The sequence below is a fragment of the Athene noctua genome, chromosome 3 (assembly GCF_965140245.1).
Source record: "Athene noctua chromosome 3, bAthNoc1.hap1.1, whole genome shotgun sequence".
Lineage (NCBI taxonomy): Eukaryota > Metazoa > Chordata > Aves > Strigiformes > Strigidae > Athene > Athene noctua.
In genome coordinates this window covers 10,129,447-10,142,367 of record NC_134039.1, presented here as the reverse complement: position 1 = coordinate 10,142,367, position 12,921 = coordinate 10,129,447, and positions in this window count along the sequence as shown.

Genomic DNA, 12,921 nt, shown 5'->3' with positions numbered 1-12,921 from the left:
GTGTGGCGGCTCTCCTCAGGGCCACCGCAGGGCTGGGGGCTGCCAGCTGGGTCGGCCAGGCTACTGGGCCCCGGGTGGCTCAGAAGAGCGCCCCAGGGCGGCCATTTCCTATGACCAGTGCAGCCACTGGCTGAGATGGGCCTGCTTACGAGCTGCCCTCATTTGTGGCGTCTGCGTCCATTCTTGTTCATGGACAACTCTGCAAGCAAAACTGGGACCGCAGAGTGCTCCAGGAAGGTCAATCCACTCAGCCAGGTCCCTACACTTGCAGGGTTAGAAGGGATGCATTCTAAGTTACTGATCCTTCAAGTATAAAGCCATGTTTTTATTACCATTTCACTGCTGTCTTAACTGCGGTGGGTAATGTCAGCATTTGGACAATTCAGATGCTTAGTTGAATGAACAGAGCTAATGTTTGCAAAGTAAGCAGTCTTGCGTGATCCATGGATTTCATTACCCTCACATTTTTGAAGGATGACTGCCGCTTTTGGATGCCTCAGTTTCTCTAAAAGCCCTGAGTTTCTGATCTGCAGATCAGTTGCTCTGTGCTTGTTAAATGCAGCTTTTGTTGTTCCAGTGTGGCTTAAGACAAAGATGGAGACACTCAAAACCAGAATCCTGTTTAAGAAAAAAACATTTCTGAAGAGTTTAGGAAGAATCCTGCCAATTAAACAGAATATGCAAACAAAAATACTGGCTGTAAAATTACAAGATGTTATAATCTTCAAATAAATTTCACCGTCTTCAGATAACTCCTGTTGCTGCTGTCTTTTAAAAGAAGTAAAATAATTTTTTTAAAAAATCAGCTTGAGTTGTAAAAGAACTCCAAACATTAGCATTGGCCAGCTTTGTCATTATGGTAAGTGCCTGCTTTTTGCATCTAAATCCCAGTGGATTTTTCCACTTCCGTCATTCTTTAACACTAGCGAACATTTTATATGGCAATAAAGGTGATTGCTAATACAGGTGAGGGGTTTTTTTCAGATTTTTTGCTGATTAAAAGACTACACAAGCAGGTGGTCGTAGGAAAGTTTTGCAGATCAGCTGGATGATTGTTTTCTTTAATTATGTATGAGAAATGATCACTGAACCCTGTAATTCTGGCTAAGGTATTTCTGTGGGTCTGACATTGATTGGTATTGCTTCTGAAGCTTGTGACAGAACCTTTAACCCAGTGTGCCAAGCCAGCCTTGGTATGACTCTGCTCCGCTGGTCCTGAAGCTGGACTCCCTGTTCCAGACCCTTGAGTAAGAACAGAGTTCTCACGTTCAGTCCACTTTTCCTGCCTGAATAAAGACAGTGAGCCATAATAAAAATCCCTGGCTAGTACCAAAAATACTGAGTATGACAGTATATATTTAGATAATGAGAAAACAAAAATAGATATGGCTTTATCATAATAATGTTGTCTCAGAGAATGTTAGAATGGTAGAAAGAGGTCAGAGAAATTTTTCTTGCCTCAGAATATGAAGGCATTAGACTGAAGAATCCATGACCGCTTCTGAGCCAATTTTGTCAGTGTGTGTTAAAGTCTTATTTTTCTTCAGATACTTTGAAAACATTATTTGAAATGTACGGAGGAAGAGAAAGACCATGCTTTATCAGATTTTCTGTATCTGTTAAAGTAGCTTCAGGTCATTTTTTAGTATTTCCCAAATACTTCTGTTACAATTCAGCCCTTTTTTTTCCCCCTCTAGTCTTGAAATAGTCCATCCACAGCTCTTCCTCATTGGACTGAAGTATGTCCTTCACCAAGAAAACATCAGCATGGTTTGTGGGTCTATTTCAGATTGTCTTCCCTCCCAGGAGCTACAACCTTTAAGGTCTTATCTTGTTCCTCTTGATGGCTTTGTTTAGTCTAAGGTTCAGATGTGGAAGCCTGTTGTCATTACAAAATTGAGGATAGCCAGAACAGGTTCTACTAGTTTTATTTAAGTAAAACAAAAAGCACTCCAGTAACTACTGAAGGGTGACCCTTTTATTATCTTTCTGTCTTTTTTGCATCATTCCTTACACTGCTATAAACTTGGTGAATTGCTTATTTATAGTGATCAAAAACATTTTAATCGAACTTTCCTAATACAGTCCAGGCGGTTTTGATTTTAAAAAAAAAAAATTAATCTTGCCTACTAATAATTGAAATTATCTTTTCCTTGTATTACTGATAATTGCAATTAATTTCCCAGTCACCTAGTTTTATTAGGTCTCAAGAATTATTCTTCAGTCTTGGTAACTTCAAATAATTTTTCTAAAATAATTAAAATAACCCATAGTACTACCACCAAACACTTTGAGAATTTGTTTAGACAACAGTAATGATATTATAAAAGAACTAGGTACCTTTGTGTATAAGTGGACCTTTGGGTAGGGGGTATTTAAGCCTTTGACACAAGAAGCAGCTGTCTCTGGGTGTCATGGGTTTCTGTGCACAGCACCAGTGCTGCAGGGCTGGGCTGCCAGGCCTGGCCAGTTCAACTCCACGTGGCATTTCTGGGGCACTCTGTGGTACCTGTGCTGTATCTGGTACCAGAGGTAGCTTCTTCAGAGCTGTCTTGGTAGCTTTACATTGCACAGTATTTTATCCCTGTCTGAAAGAGAAGTGGCGTGACATTTATCTCATTGTGTGGTCCCAGAGCTGCTCACTGCACTGGGCAGTGCTAAGAGCAGACTAACAACAGATCAGCTTCTGTCTTCTAAATCCAGGTACTGAACGCAATACTCAGTTACTACAAAAAGTCTTGCTAGTGAAAAGCACTCTGACAGCTATTCTTCAAAGTCAAATTTAATGGGAACATTGTACATACAGAAAGAGAATAGGGAAACAGCAGACACCGTACCTGGAATCAGTCATCTGAATGTTCAAAAAACCTGTCACGGCTGTAGGAACTGAGCTGGAGAACACTTCCAGTAAGCAGTCCAATTAATTTTGATTTGCATATTCTGTAACCTACAGATTACTTGATTATGTTAAGATAAATGCCTCTTAGAATGTGAAAACTTCTAAGGTAAAAACCCTGGAATGGCCAAAATGAAATTGATACATACTGTTTATAAAACTAATGAGAATTAATAGTATCAAATAAAATCAATAAATAATTGAGCATGGAGTATGAAGTTAATTCATTACGTGAGCTAACTGTACTGTTTCTAAGAAAAGATAGTGCTTCCTTCTAGCAAAAGCCTGAATGTAGCCCAAAAGTCTCATAGTTGAGAGAATGAACAATTTTAAAGGAAAGAAGAAGAAAGTTTGGATTGTTCTGTAAACTCAAGATTTGTCTGCTATATGAATCTCTTGGCAAAGTGATGTAAAATCTGCTGGTACTACTGCAGTTTTGCAGAAATTAGCACATCTTCGAACTTGAATTTGGGGTTGTACATGTGATAGTCTTGTTCCTATTTGAGGCTGGTGAGGAATATCCCTTGGTAACCAGCCAGTCACATACGGTCCTCCCCAGGCTGCCTTTGCTGATGTGACAGGAGGGACCGCAGTGTGAGGTGGCAGCTGGGGACTGTGCTTCTGTAGAACTGGAGAGTCTCAGTGCCCTACTTCCAGGTTTCCCAAGTCCTTTCCCACCTGACTGCCCAGTGCCAGCTCAGGGCTGGAAGCAGCAGTGCTGAACATGGATGGTGCTGTGCATGAGTTAATAAGCCCTGCCAGCTTTAATTGGCCTGTTTGGAAACAAGGCAGCTGTTGTGCATCCTTAGCAAATGTATTTCTAAATTTGATAATCCACCCAGTATTAATGGAGAGCTGACTATAATTATTTTTTCTGGTTAGACTAGTTACAGAGTAAGTCATGTTGCATTGTGTTTTCTTTCTCAGATGTTCCATTATAACTTTAAAGAACATATTGCGTTATACTTCCTTTTTGGCTTCATACCTTATACTTTACAAGAAATTTCTGAGCAATAGTGTGCTAGTCACATGTTTGCTAAGTCAGCTGAGTCTATTTATGCATTTAACACAGTGTCTAATATTCTTATTCTTCTTCATGGTCAGTAACAAAGAAATCTTTGAACTACAGATCACTTTCTGAGGTGTAGTAATTTACCCTAAGTTGTGCAGCTGTCCTGCATAAATATGGAGGGTATATTAAATAGTAGTAGCAATAAATTACTTCAAATTAATTCTTTACAAGTAAAAGATTTGAAAAAGATTCTCACTATTCTCACTAGCAGAAGCATCCCAAAACGATTTTTAATAGTATCTGAATAAATTACTGGTTAAATTAATAATAAGGCATCTAATATACAGGACAACTCTTGGACACAGAGAAGGAGTATCTTGTGATTTTTTTGTATGACCCACAAGATAATACCAGGCTGAAATAAAATTCCATTGAAATTATTTATTGCCATGTAACCAAGATCTCATGCTCTTTGTTTTAACATAAAACACATGGCTTGGTTTATTTCCATTAAACACATTAGTAATATGCCAAAATGGATATATACAGATGTGCTGGCTAGTGGGATGGATCGAATTAAAATCTCTTTGAAGGTGACGGGTATAACTGCCGTCTTTAATTTCATGTAATTTAAGGACAATTAAGTTCCCTCATGTAACCAAGTACAGCAGCAGTCTCCATCCAGATCAGAATAAGAATATGGTTTCAGAAGCCAGAGCCTCTGATGACAGTACCAGCTAGAGGTGCTTCCCCCACGCCTGCCTCTGCTCTGTGGTGCGTGGCCTCCGGTGGTATTGGCACGACTCTTTTTTTGGGAACCTGCCTGATGAAGGGCATCTGATTTAACAGTTTGCATTTGCTTTGCAAGGAACGGGAGCAAGTAGAGAATGGGTTGTTCATTGGTGGGGAGAAGTACTGCAATATTTTAAGCTGATATTATTACCTTTTGTCCATAGTTTTTTCAGTGCTTGGGCAAATGCTAAGATACAGGCCCCTTTCTCCTTTTAGTTGTGCTTTTTGTAATGTATGTTGCTCCCTAATCTCTCAGACACTTCTGTTTCAGATGATGGTCCAGTGGAGTTTGGGAGTATCTGAGGTCTAGTGAAAAATCTTGCTGTGAAATCCAACAAGTGACAGAAAGAATAATACAAGTGCTTTGTCAAAAAAAGGCGCATGTGGTATGATTCTGTGGATTAAAATAAGAGACATGTAATACCTGGCATATAATTGTTTTATGAAAAGCTAATAAGTAACCTTTTAGGTATAAAGGTCACCAAAGGTCAGAATACCAATGCAGAATGCAAATGCAGTTTGGATCTGCAGGTGGGACTGTCAGTTTAGTGTCAGAGGGAACACTGACTCAGAGCCTTTCTTCTTTAGTTTCAAAAATGTTATCAGAAGCAAATGCACTTCATATTGTCACTGTGTTTAAAGCCAGCTTTTAGCCAGATTTTTTTATCATGATACCACCTGAACCAACCAGGCCCTGCACTCTCGTGTTTCCTTCTGAGTTCATGTTGTCTTAACGCTGATCACTCTTTTTGATTCACCTTCCTTTGGCATCTTTCTATGGCTGCTTAGGCACAATAAAGTTATAGCACTTATATAGCAGAACATACCCTAAGGCCTATTGGAAGTCCACAAAACTCTACTGCATTATTATATCCCTTTTGGCCTTCCTGCTTGCTGTTTGGGCTTTTTTTGTTCTGTGTACATAGGGTAGCACAAGGGGGTCCTAGTCCATAACTGAAGCCACTGCAGACTACAGAGGCCCCCAGCAGCCCCTCTGCCTTCCCCTTGTGCAGAGCCTGCGCTGCCCGAGGCAAAGCCAGAACAGGGCATGGGGGTGCAACAAGGTGTCATTTTGTTTTTAGAGAAGCAGCAGAAACATTTTGTGTTTAGAGAAACAGCAGAAAACCCAGAGGATGATACAGAAAGCAATAAGGAAACTCTAAGCAGTGCCCAAATGGGCACTTCTATCACAATTTGTTTTCTGAGGGGGAGTGACTCTTCCAGGCAGTCTGCCAAGGCAGCGTCACGAACACAGGTACACAAGCAAGTGCTGGCATACCAGGAAGATTTGCTGCTGCACTGCTGCCCAGGCAAAAGGTTCAGATACTCCCAGTCCAGCTCAGCAGGAACCATCTCACCAAGCTGTGTTCAACCACAGTGCTTAGATGCTTCCAGTTTTGCAAGATCAGACGTTTCCAATTTTTCTTCCTGTGACAGCCACTTAGAAGTTCTCCTGCTGTCTGGAGAAAGCCAAATACTGGAAACCCTTTCCTGTCATATGACTGGACCTACTGTTGCTAATGCAGGGCTTGCCAGCCAGCCAGAACTGCACAACATGTGCACTGAGACGCTCCGTCCAGCATTGTGGCAGGATCGTCACCCCTGCATGCTGGTGGCTTGCTTTTGTGGGGGCCAGTTAGGAGTACAAGGGGAACAGATTTGAATGATTATGGTAAAGGTTGCAAGCCACGAATTATTACCTTTCATAGTGTTGTAGCTCTTAAGAGTATCGTGTCAGAGCTGTGTTGGTCTTACTGACATGGGTAAGAGCACGGCCCTTAGAAGGCTGGCAGCAGGGCCAGACTGCAGCTGTTAGCGAAATAATCCTTCCAGTCGGCAGAGCTCTCTCAGTGTGCTTGTGAGGTTTTTCTAGGATAAAGGCCACCATGAGCAAGGTACAAGCGAGATGAATTATCCCACCAGGCAGCTTGCTGGCTGTGAACTGCCCACCTTATGTGACTGAGCCCCTCACATCAACTGCAGTTTGCCTTGCAGCAGAGAAGCTGCCCTGCCCTTTTGTTTTCCACCGTGTGATTTGTGATGCAGACAGGTGTTCTGTAACCCCTGTGTTGATGCCGTATATTACCTGTGCACTTGACTACCTAGCTCCAGTCCTGCAAACACAGAAACTGGGGTTTAGCCTGTCAAATTCTTGGAGATTAATCAGACATATAAATGTTGGCTGGATATGTAGATAGTTTCTCTGTTCTTTCAAATTCATTTATGATAAGACATTGCTTATCCTTGGTTTTCTTTCACTTTTTAAAAAACAGAACATTTAGTTCAAGGGTCACATACAGTCATTATCTTTAAATACTCTGTAAACATAAGTGCTGACAAGATCATAGGTCAGCAAGCATCTGTCTTTGTGAAAACCATAAACCATGCAGACAACATGTACAACAGACAGAGTCAATAGGACCTAATAATATACATGAGTTTTTCTTCGAGGGGACCAATGGTTCCTGACTAGTTTTTCACCCTCTCAAATCAAACCTGTATAAAATAGCAAAAAGAAAAAAGCCCCAAGCAGAACAGCAATGCATATCTGTGACTGGGAGAACATGAATAATAATGCCATAGAAAATGTTCTCGTCAGCATTTAAACTAAATTGCTTTGAAAGAAATCTATGACAAAAGAAAAGTCTCTGGAGTTCTTGCCTGAACAGAACTGCTCATGTATACCGTACTTCAGGGGGTTTGTTACATTTGATTTACACTGCATCATAGCATTGCCAAAAGGAGCAATGTTCAGTATTTGAAAACTAAAAAGTGGCTTGGTTTCTGATAAGTGCTCTGGTTATTGTTAGCTTTGAGTCTATATCTCTTCTCCTTTACACTGTTGTACATTTGGATCGGTGCTGCTGGCACCTTGTCTCAGCCTTCTGGGGCAGGTTTGCTGTGACAGCTACCAGGGCTGTCAGCTCCCCGTCAGCGCTTCCCCGAGCGACATGTGCTTCTCGATATGAGGTAAGAGAGATTTTGGGTTTGCTGGAAAAGGACTAGTCCTTATCATTGTGGAGGAAAAAGCAAGTTTTCAAAACCTAAATGCTCACTAATCAGAAATCAATGAAGTAAATCTCCACAGCAATTATTTTAAGCTAAGTTCCTCATTTTTATGCAATGCCATGCATTTTAAGAGCCCTAAGTTGTGATTTTTGGACATATTTACAGATGCATATACTAGTAAACAAAATACTAGTGTTCAAGGAGTAATTCCAGGGATATATTGAGGAACAGCTGGTGTTGGGTTTTGGTGCATTGCCTCCATTATTTTGTTAAACCCGGAATGAATGAATTTTGATAAATTGTTTAATGCAGAGATTCCCAAACTCCGTCTGTTTCTGCGTTTCTCTCTACCCTTGGCGTCTACTTGTGGATCAAGAAACTGATTCTGTGTTACAACAAGGGTGAATTGCTTCATCTTTAATATAAGTGAGAGGAGATCGTCACCTTTTATATAGGTGCTAAAAGGATACCTCCTATGAGAACATCATGTGACTACACATACTTACACATATTTGTGATTGCTTACAGTTTATTTCATGTGTATAAATATTCTCCTCTTACAAATATTTCAAATTATGTATACAAAACCCTTCTCTAAGCACTTAAAAATTACTAATATTTTATCTGTCAAAAATCACATTCTGATTAAAATGCAGTGTTAAAAATGTATTTTTGCTCTTTGTCAGTCAATGCAAAATAATATAATTTGGCATATGTGGGTGTCTTTTGATTAAGCTAACACATACTGCTTCCATGTTAATTGTATGAACAAGTTGTGTTTACTGTTTACCTAATATGACAGAAGTTTCAATTAATCAGAATGATTAGCATCCTCTTGTATTAAATGCATATTTAGATAAAGAGGTGCTGATTTGATGGACATAAGAGTTTTTGTTGTTTTTAACCTGGCTGGTAGTTGCTGAAGCAGAATTCAATTTTTTCAATAAAATGGCACATACAAGTCATGAAAGTCCCACCCAGTGTAAATATATATAGCCACTGCAAAAATCTTAGCGTACTTAGGTTTTAAAAAGATAAGGTGTTAATTAAGCAGAGTGGATAAGCATGCAGATTTGATAAAGACGTTATTCATCATGAGGATGTATATCACTGTTTTTACAATCTGCAGGCACACTGCATACAAAAAGAAGGCAGTGACTCTGCTATTTGGCTTCATTACCAATATAAGGCAAAAGCAATTACTCTGTGTGGAAACTGTAATGGAAATCTGTATCAACAACAGAGGAAGAATTTACGTCTGAAAAGGTGCATGAAAATGAAAAGAAAATAGAGCAGGGAAACCATCTTCCCATGATACTGAGCAAGTAAGAGCCTTGGGTGCAGAAGGGCCTCTCTTGAAATGAAAGTGTGGGACTCCGTAAGTCAGGCCAGTATATTGTGCAGAGGGCCGTCTCCTGAGACACGTGCCTTTTCTTATATACAATTTTGGGTCAAGGAGTGTTTTCTCTCAGGGATCTAGATCAGATTCTTTTACACTACTTGAGTGCTACTTTAGGTTTATCAAATGGTGCAAGTGTGTGTTAAGTACACATCACTGGGATTAAGCATATGTCAGACATAAAGCATAAACATAAGCTTTGTTTCAGAGGGATGCATTGCTGCACTGGCATCTCAATGACATCTCTGTATAACAGTCCTTTCTCTAGCATTTTGCCATTTTTGTATCTTTTCATTTTTGTGATCCCTTCTTTGTAAAAGCTGATTTAACTGCATCTTGAAAATTAATTTATGTAGTGAGAGAAAGGGGAAAGAGATTACTTTGTCTGCATAAAATATTAAAAGAAGACAGTAAGATGCTTTTCTCCTCTGGAATAGAGCTTCAGGAGACTCTTATCAGCAATAGTAAAATGAAGGTTGAGTGACCTCAGAGATAGGCAGCACTGTTACGATTCTCCTGTATTTTTATAAGACCTCTAATAGAAGGATCTAATCTTTTGGGCACATAAAGGATTCCAAACTGTTTCTCAATGTACAATACAAGCATTTGTTTATTTATTGTTTTCAAGGGCACCTACCTTGAATTGTAGCAGCAAATGCAAGAACACTAAGCCAAGCATCTTTTTCAAATGGTAGGGAGGGGAATTAAGGAAAATGTGCCCATGAATTTAGAATGTTATTAATTAAAAGTAACTGGGATCCTCTATTTCTAACTGGAAAGGGAAAAGGAAAGGTAGTTACCTGACTGATTCTGAAGAATTAAGACATGGAAGATCAGAATTTGCATTTGGGTAAATATCTCCAGGGAGGTTTTCTTGTTTCCCTCTGCCTTTCCCAGGGAGGACTCTGATGTCTGAAATGTAACCATCTCTTGAAAGATGTTAATTCACTCTCCGAGGCCTGAACGTGCTGCAGATGTTGGAACTGTATTTCACTGCCATTGATATGAGTGCAGCTGTTTAAGGAGACTGATAAAATACACCTTCTAAATCAGCTTTGAGGTTGATATAGTGATCCTCACTTAGACAGGGGTTCCCTGAACTTGAAGAATGTTTGGTTACATGACCCAAAACTGGATCCTCCTTATGGCTCTGAAAGAAAGTCTTGCAGGGTGTGGGTAATAGCTGAGCTCAGGAGCAAATTCTTCAAAAGCTCTGTGTAGATCTGTGTGCTAAAATCTAGCCATTTTTAGGAAGACGTGACACTGATGTGAACGTACTAGTGTTGAATTATAACTTATTTCTCTCCCTGAATTTACCTTTGGAAGTTTTACTCCTGAACTCTATTTCTACCTTGTGAATCAGCTAAGTATCATATGCCCCGGACTGTTAGCTTTTAAAAACAAAGGGGATTTCATGACTGTGCACAATAATCACATTAAGAAAGAATTATTGCAAAATTAATTACTATTTATTCTGTCAGAGATTTGGGGGGGGATTTTTTGTAAAGATGTCATATCCACTAACAGAATATTCACGTTTCTTTGGACCTTATTGGTCCTCTACTTAGTGATATGCTTGCATTTCTCCCTGGCTGACCAGTGGGTTCCTTGTTAATTTTTTGCCAGGTGTTTTAGGGGATGTTGCAGTTTCATGAATGTCATTGATTTTGTCCCTATCCATGTCTGATTTGGCCCAATAATAAGAATTTTATTTGCAACTTCCATGAGAGCAGGAACAGACAGATGAATGAAAATCTTCTTGCCTTAGGAAGAAAAAACCCCTTGGTCTTGGCAAATAATCTTTATTCTTTAAACTAAGGAGTTTAAATTATTATTTTTTTTAAGTTAGCTGCCACAGACCATTATAATCCAACACGTTCTACTGATTTTTGTTTTTTAAATAGAAGGAGTCTTCATTTTGATTTAAAAGAAACACTCAAATCAAATTTTCCACTATCACTGCAAGGAAAAAGACAAATATTGCTTTTCTTCTTAAGTTCTTGGACGTTGATTCTGTTCTTTGCTGTGTTGCTGTGATAAATAATGTCATGTGGATTATTTAAGGCTAGCTGGTAGCTGGCCCATCTGTGGGCTGCTCACTGTGGCGGTGGGTTCAAGGTGAGGCAAGAACAGCTCAGGGCTCAGAGGAGTGTGGAGTTGGTGCTGAGAAGCTCCCATGGCGAGCGTGGGGCTTGCAGGCAGCCAGAAAAAGGAAGAGAGGGGGATGGTATAGAAAGCTCTTTATCCACATTTTCTCACTGCTAACACAGTGTCAGGGGGGACATACTGCATGGATTACTATAAATCTATGATGAGCAAAGCAGTTTGGCTGCTCCCATAAACTCGGTATTACTAGCATAATTTAGTCTATAGGATGGGGTTTTTTAATCCTTTTGCAATCTCTTTCAAAGTATTTTAACTACCTATAGACGCACCTGCCTGGAAAGGACAATTTACCATCACTGCTGCTAACTAAAGATTAGGGGATATGGCATATTGATTCCTTGATTCTTTGATGTTTATTCTACTATGAAGAACAAAAATCATGAATGACATAAAGTGGGGAATTGATTCTTCAGTGTTTATCCAGAGACGAGGAACAAACTGTCAACAGCTGAAGCTGCCAGGCTCAAAGCAAACAAAAGAAGGTTCTTCAAATCACATGTAGCTAAGAGTGGAACAAGGGATACTTTGTGTGCCAGGGGCTTATGGTGGGTCCAGGGGTGGGTGGGACAGGTTCATATAAGAGAAATGTGTTAAGGGTTGCTAAATATATAGCAACTATGTCTGTCTCAGGCAGATTATGGTCTGCAAATGCTGAGATAGAATCCTGAGCAAGGTGGATCTTTGCTTTGACCTGATGCAGTTTTTTCTATGTTCTTGTTGGGCACATCCTGTTTTTCAAACAGTAATCCTATCCCACTGCTTCCTACTTTGGCTTCTCTGTTATCTCACCCATCAGCTATTTCTTGTCTTTCTGACTGTCGGCAAAGATGGAACTTCATTATATGTCTAGATGGTACTGTAGAAACATGGGGGATTCTGGGTTTCCTTCTTCTTGGTGGCCTCTGGGTTTTGTTATAATTGGTTTCTGGTCCCCAACTCAAATTTGTAAACCCTTTTTGTTAAGAATGCAGTGGGTTTTCTGAAAATATTCACAGCAATGTAGAGATCTTCTCTGGTTATAAAATTCTGAAGCATTTCCCACTGCCACATAGCGGGCATCTTTGATGGTTGTGGAATCATGATAGCTTTTACTAATAAGTTCATGATTTTTTTTTCCCACCTCTTTATACCCATGAAAATAATTTAATATCTTGGTGCATTGGGCTTTGTTTACTGACTTGTAAAAGCAAACAACCCCCAGCTGACACAAGAGTGCTTTTGTTTGTGGTAGATTGGGGCCTGTACTACTGCATTTTTCAAGCAGAATCATCCTTGCAGGTTTACTGGGAAATTGGGGTGTAACTGTCTGACCTTTGGTGGCTAAGTGATCACAACCACCATCTATGCAGCACCATGATATTTGAACAAGTCAGTGAAAACTGGTAGCCGAGGTTGCTAGCTATAAAACAATAATGCTGTAGCAAGACTGTAAAACTGTCCAGGGAGAAGCATAATACACAGTAGCTGGAAAACATGGGAATTTGAACTTGAACACACTGGAATTGAGCATCCACCATGAACAAAGTGGTTGTGTTATTTAACCCTGGCAACAGATTTGTAGTGCAACTCTTAAAATGAGAAAGTTTTGTCTAAATTGAATTCCTGTTGTAAATTTGATTAGGAAAAAATTAATCTCAGGATGCTAAC